General features: G+C 41.4%; 1 pseudogene; it reads right to left on the bottom strand.

Annotated features, from left to right (window-relative positions):
- Positions 1–2313: 2313 nt before the first annotated feature.
- LOC124026132 overlaps positions 2314–7168 on the bottom strand; it is a 20440-nt pseudogene continuing 15585 nt past the window's right edge.

Raw genomic sequence — 7168 nt, 5'->3', positions numbered from 1 at the left:
TTTACCAGTCAGCACACACTGCAACATTAAAGTGCGGTCAGAATCAGGCCAACTCCTAGCGTCAGCAACCCGCTCAAACAACGAAAAGAATGTCTCGGGGTCCCTTTCATTAAACCGAGGCAATAACCGCAAGTTCCCAACAATATCAAATGTCTCTGGGGCACGACCAAAAGCGGAACTACCCCTAGGTAAATCTGGGTCACCTTCCCAAAACAAACTCTCCCCTGAGATCTTTCCTTCCCTAACCAACTCTATACGTTCTTGTTGCAACTTGATTTTAGCACGCTCCATATCTTGTTTAAATGCCAATTCCTTTTCATATTTCACACGATCATGCTCTAGCTTCTCACGATCATGCTCTAGCTTCTCACGATCATGCTCTAGCTGTAACAAAAGCAGTTCTTTCTGCTGTTCAAAAAGAAGGCTACTAGGACTAACCGATGGAATGGCCATTGTAACGTTATGGGGAGACAACAAATCCTCAGCAGAGGCTGGCCCGGTGGTAACTTCAAGAATACCACTCTCCATCAGATTGGCTTTCAATATCAACCTAATAGAATTCTTTAGACGTTTATCACTAATCTCAACCTTGTAGTGTTCCGCGACCTTCAACAGCTGTTCTTTAGTACCTAAATCTAACAATTCCTCTGATGGAGAGCGAATGAACTTATCTACATAAGACGCCATAATCACACAAAAAACAATTCTCGCTCTTCCCTTCTGCTGAGCACACCAGAACACAACCCGAGAATTGACAATCACCCTGAGCACCACAGAAGAGAGATGAGATATGGAGCTTCCCCAAAACCTACAATAACTCAACCCTAGTCTTCGTGCAGATTTGCGGTGGGAATTTACGCACTGTAGCCCGCTGGCAAGGAAATAGAACTCCCCAGCATGCTGGCAAATTCCACCAAGCCACGGATGTGCCCCGAGACAACTGCTCAGTCCACAGACACCACACAAAAATAACAAACATTAACCATGCCCAACATATTCCAAAAAATGAAACACGTCGCTAAACCTATCAGGGAAAAAGGCTATAGCTCCGGGTAGCAAGTTCCACTACCCTACCCAAATCTCCCACCGAGGTACACAGCAGATTACTCACTTCAGACTGACGTCCCAACAGAAAGTAGAACAAGAGTTCAGGCTAGGCAGGGCCTGGAAACTAACCATTATACTCTCTCCAACGCAGCACACAAACCAAACAACAAAGGCAACCAATACTGGGCCGATCACACTCAAACACTATTCAAACCAAACACGTACCTCCACGGTCTCCCAAACCAATAGTTCAAAGATCCCGGATGAGCCCCCACTTGTCACGAACCGGCTCAAAGCCCGTAACAAAGGGAGACAACGTGGAGATAAGGAGTAACAAAAGATATATTTATTAACTAAAGCAACTAAGGAAAATATCCAATGGTGTGTGTAATCAGTAGTCCGTAGTGTAAGTGAGTGTTTTGCATGCATGAATGTGATAATGCAGGGTGTTGAAAGGTGCCAAAGCAAACAAACAAAAGGCCACCAAGAACCACACCACAATCTACAACAGGTGTCTGCATGGAGAGAGTCTCCTCCATGAATGTTGAAGAGGTCTATTTATCCTGGGAGACACCTGGCCCAGGTGTTTCCCATGTAGCTGACGACCCTCTCAACTCCGCCCACCGGCATCCTAATAAGAAAACAAGAACAAAGACAGAATACGGCAGACAGAGTGGGAGGGTCGTCACAAGAGTGAGAGGAAGGGAGAGAGAGGGGGAGTGAGAGGAAGGGAGAGAGGGGGAGTGAGAGAGAGAGAGAGAGAGGGAGTGAGAGGAAGGGTTAGAGAGAGAGAGAGAGAGAGAGAGAGAGAGAGAGAGAGAGAGAGAGAGAGAGAGAGAGAGAGAGAGAGAGAGAGAGAGAGAGAGAGAGAGAGAGAGTGAGAGGAAGGGTTAGAGAGAGATAGAGAGAGAGACAGAGAGAGAGAGAGAGAGAAGAAGGGAGAGAGAGAGGTAATCCAGGGGCAGGGTACAGTATGACCCCAGGCTAAGCTGCCTGTCTGAGAGAGAATGTGGAAACAAACTATCAGAGCCATGGTAAGGTAGTTCAGAGTTACAACAAAACCAATGTTTGGGTAATGATGTACTGCTTATGGCACTTCTTTGGCCTGAAAAACCTTAAGGGGGAATTTTTGGGGGGCAGCCTACATGAGACCATTGTGAAGTGCATTATCATATTAAATGACATCAGAAACCAAGTCAACAACTCCAATCCACCTGAACACTCAACATTTCAAAACAGCAGCCAATGACCCAACTAAGACAACACTCTTTGTTTAATACATTTAATAGTGCACGTGACTGTGATTAATCTGTACAGAAATAATATTAATTATACAAAATATAAAATACATTTCTAATTTCTGTAACTTAAGCGTAACATTTACAATAAAATAAACATGGTACAAAAAAACATATCTGAGGTATAAATATATTTTTAAATTAAATGTCATTGTCATGCTTTACTCATATCTGATGGCATACAAATAATGTACACAAACGTTTAACAATACAACACAACGCTTAGCAAATGGGTCACACACTGAACAGAGAACGTATAGGTTTTAACACGGGGCCCAAATCCGGCCCGGATGAAGGTGTACTTGGTTACTATTAGTCTTATACTTCATTTAAGGTAACACAGACAGACAGACAGACAGACAGACAGACAGACAGACAGACAGACAGACAGACAGACAGACAGACAGACAGACAGACAGACAGACAGACAGACAGACAGACAGAAAATAAACCTGCACATATAGATTATTTTTCCTTCTTTAAACCAGACAAACATTCCCTGCACTTTCTCCTCCTCTATTTACAGTAAAACCTGTAAAATCCCACACCTTTATAAAAGGACCTTCTCCTTTCTTTGTTTTCTATTCATTTCTTCTTTTCTATTTCTTTCCCCCCAGGTTTCTTTTCTCTGTGAAGCAGAAGTCTACCTTGACTGCTCTTGTACATCGTACTACAAAAGTAACAACCTGAAGTGTTCCTTTCATCAACGTTTATCCTACAAATGGCGGCCATTTTGGAATCCTAGCCCTGTTGATTGTTGTGTATTCTCGGTGCTCTTTTAAGCAGTGGAATCAATCAAAAATGTTCTGTGACTGTCTGCTTTCTTGAAGCTTGGTCCATCAGAATCTAAGTCTCCATTTTAGTTTTGGTGGGCGATTTTAACCCTCTCAACCAATTGGTGTTCCAGCCACCATTTTGCTTCTGTTCCATCCTTTAAACCCACTCGATACTAGCTTTCCCTAATGCCATTTAACCAACTATCAACTCACCATACCCCACTTATCAATACAAACTCAGATATTGCATATTTTCAATACATTCACACAACTGTTAGCCCATATTATCCATCCGTCCGTCGAAAAATACAGTATCTTCCTGAAAACAATGTCGTGGACTTTACCTCTGCTGTAACAGGATAAAAACACTTGTGCACGAGTACACGCACACACACACACACACACACACACACACACACACACACACACACACACACACACACACACACACACACACACACACACACACACACACACACACACACACACACACACACACACACACACACACACACACACACACACACACACAGAGAGAGAGAGGAAACAGGAAAAAGCAACATGAACAGATGCAGGATGTAGTATATACACACTATATTGCAGCTGGGAGCCAGTGCATGAAATATGTCTAATTAATCAACCATTCATCACGCACACACGCACACACACACTAACCTTCTCTCTTCTCAGAAGCCCCCCTCCCCTATAGATTCTCTTTTTACTAATCCGTGACATCACATCCTGTGACGGTGATGTCACATCCTCTCTGTAAAGGTATTATGCTTGTTGGATGAGTGACACCATACTTCCATTTCAGACACATCTACTTTGGTTGTGCCGCCCGCAACGCACCACCTAGCACAAGAACCACAACACAACTCTGAATGGCCGTTCCAGGCCTTGCAGGACCCCTCGGAGGCAGTAACCCCACCTGGTCGTGGATGACAGTCTACAGATGACCACAAAGTCTGTTTAAAGTCTCTCTGTCCAGGACACAAGGGTATGTCTGTCAAGAGCTTGAATCATGTCAATGAGTCAATGGGTTGTCCTCCCCCAGTCAACCCCAACCAGCATCAGGGCTGTAGCGAATTAGGGGCTGAGGTGGGGGTGGATAGAGAGTCTTTCGGTTTCCAGGGTGTCGCCCCTTCTTGTGACTTTGGTCTCCAAGTCAAGTGGAGCTGCCTGGCCTTCACTTATCCATCTGGGTGGTGAAGGACTGGCGTATCCGCACCACCTCACTGGCACACAGGTGTCCATACAGTTTATTGTACCACTCTGGGAACCGACCCCTGGAAACAGACAGAGAGGAGATGTTTTAGCATCAGACCAGAGTTACTTTGATATAGAGAGGAGATGTTTCAGCATCAGACCAGAGTTACTTTGATTTAGAGAGGAGATGTTTTAGCATCAGACCAGAGTTACTTTGATTTAGAGAGGAGATGTTTTAGCATCAGACCAGAATTACTTTGATTTAGAGAGGAGATGTTTTAGCATCAGACCAGAATTACTTTGATTTAGAGAGGAGATGTTTTAGCATCAGACCAGAGTTACTTTGATTTAGAGAGGAGATGTTTTAGCATCAGACCAGAGTTACTTTGATTTAGAGAGGAGATGTTTTAGCATCAGACCAGAATTACTTTGATTTAGAGAGGAGATGTTTTAGTATCAGACCAGAGTTACTTTGATTTAGAGAGGAGATGTTTTAGTATCAGACCAGAGTTACTTTGATTTAGAGAGGAGATGTTTTAGCATCAGACCAGAGTTACTTTGATTTAGAGAGGAGATGTTTTAGTATCAGACCAGAGTTACTTTGATTTAGAGAGATGTTTCAGCATCAGACCAGAGTTACTTTGATTTAGAGAGGAGATGTTTTAGCATCAGACCAGAGTTACTTTGATTTAGAGAGGAGATGTTTCAGCATCAGACCAGAGTTACTTTGATATAGAGAGGAGATGTTTTAGTATCAGACCAGAGTTACTTTGATTTAAAGCTCTCCTCTAGTTCCCTTGAACATTTTAGTTCAGAGTTGAGCATGTCTAGCCTTTATTCTGCTGTTTCTATTCTACTGGTTCTATTCTACTGGTTCTATCCTACTGTTTCTATCCTACTGTTTGTATTCTACTGGTTCTATTCTACTGGTTCTATTCTACTGGTTCTATTCTACTGTTTCTATCCTACTGTTTGTATTCTACTGGTTCTATTCTACTGGTTCTTTTCTACTGGTTCTATTCTACTGGTTCTATTCTACTGTTTTTATCCTACTGTTTGTATTCTACTGGTTCTATTCTACTGGTTCTATCCTACTGTTTCTACTGCTTCCGTTCCAGCTGACTCACCTGCAGTCGACCCTGGAGATGTGTGTGAGGCGAGACTTGTTGCTGCTGCATGGCTCGATGAAGTAGCGTGAGGTGAGCACATTGGCCCGCACGCCCAGTAACGCTGCCCCGTCATGGTCCACTGAGGTACACACCAACGCACACGCTCCCTTAGGTAGGTCTGTCACCCACGTCCTGGAGCAGAGAGAAGACATTTTGACTTGTTTTATACCAAAAGAGAGAAAGAGAGTTGTTTTATACCATTGAGAGAAAGAGAGACAGTTGTTTTATATCATTGAGAGAAAGAGAGACAGTTGTTTTATATCATTGAGAGAAAGAGAGACAGTTGTTTTATATCATTGAGAGAAAGAGAGACAGTTGTTTTATATCATTGAGAGAAAGAGAGACAGTTGTTTTATATCATTGAGAGAAAGAGAGACAGAGAGAGAGTTGTTTTATATCATTGAGAGAAAGAGAGACAGAGAGAGAGTTGTTTTATACCATTGAGAGAAAGAGAGACAGTTGTTTTATATCATTGAGAGAAAGAGAGACAGTTGTTTTATATCATTGAGAGAAAGAGAGACAGTTGTTTTATATCATTGAGAGAAAGAGAGACAGTTGTTTTATATCATTGAGAGAAAGAGAGACAGTTGTTTTATATCATTGAGAGAAAGAGAGACAGTTGTTTTATATCATTGAGAGAAAGAGAGACAGAGAGAGAGTTGTTTTATATCATTGAGAGAAAGAGAGACAGAGAGAGAGTTGTTTTATATCATTGAGAGAAAGAGAGACAGAGAGAGAGTTGTTTTATATCATTGAGAGAAAGAGAGACAGAGAGAGAGTTGTTTTATATCATTGAGAGAAAGAGAGACAGTTGTTTTATATCATTGAGAGAAAGAGAGACAGTTGTTTTATATCATTGAGAGAAAGAGAGACAGAGAGAGAGTTGTTTTATATCATTGAGAGAAAGAGAGACAGTTGTTTTATATCATTGAGAGAAAGAGAGACAGAGAGACAGTTGTTTTATATCATTGAGAGAAAGAGAGACAGTTGTTTTATATCATTGAGAGAAAGAGAGACAGAGAGACAGTTGTTTTATATCATTGAGAGAAAGAGAGACAGTTGTTTTATATCATTGAGAGAAAGAGAGACAGTTGTTTTATATCATTGAGAGAAAGAGAGACAGAGAGAGAGTTGTTTTATATCATTGAGAGAAAGAGAGACAGAGAGAGAGTTGTTTTATATCATTGAGAGAAAGAGAGACAGAGAGAGAGTTGTTTTATATCATTGAGAGAAAGAGAGACAGAGAGAGAGTTGTTTTATATCATTGAGAGAAAGAGAGACAGAGAGAGTTGTTTTATATCATTGAGAGAAAGAGAGACAGAGAGAGAGTTGTTTTATATCATTGAGAGAAAGAGAGACAGAGAGAGAGTTGTTTTATATCATTGAGAGAAAGAGAGACAGAGAGAGAGTTGTTTTATATCATTGAGAGAAAGAGAGACAGAGAGACAGTTGTTTTATATCATTGAGAGAAAGAGAGACAGAGAGAGAGTTGTTTTATATCATTGAGAGAAAGAGAGACAGAGAGAGAGTTGTTTTATATCATTGAGAGAAAGAGAGACAGAGAGAGAGTTGTTTTATATCATTGAGAGAAAGAGAGACAGAGAGACAGTTGTTTTATATCATTGAGAGAAAGAGAGACAGAGAGAGAGTTGTTTTATATCATTGAGAG

Source organism: Oncorhynchus gorbuscha, unplaced genomic scaffold, assembly GCF_021184085.1.
Source record: "Oncorhynchus gorbuscha isolate QuinsamMale2020 ecotype Even-year unplaced genomic scaffold, OgorEven_v1.0 Un_scaffold_2627, whole genome shotgun sequence".
Classification (NCBI taxonomy): Eukaryota; Metazoa; Chordata; class Actinopteri; order Salmoniformes; family Salmonidae; genus Oncorhynchus; species Oncorhynchus gorbuscha.
The sequence above is the reverse complement of the archived record's forward strand: the minus strand, read 5'-3'. Positions and strand labels throughout refer to the sequence as shown.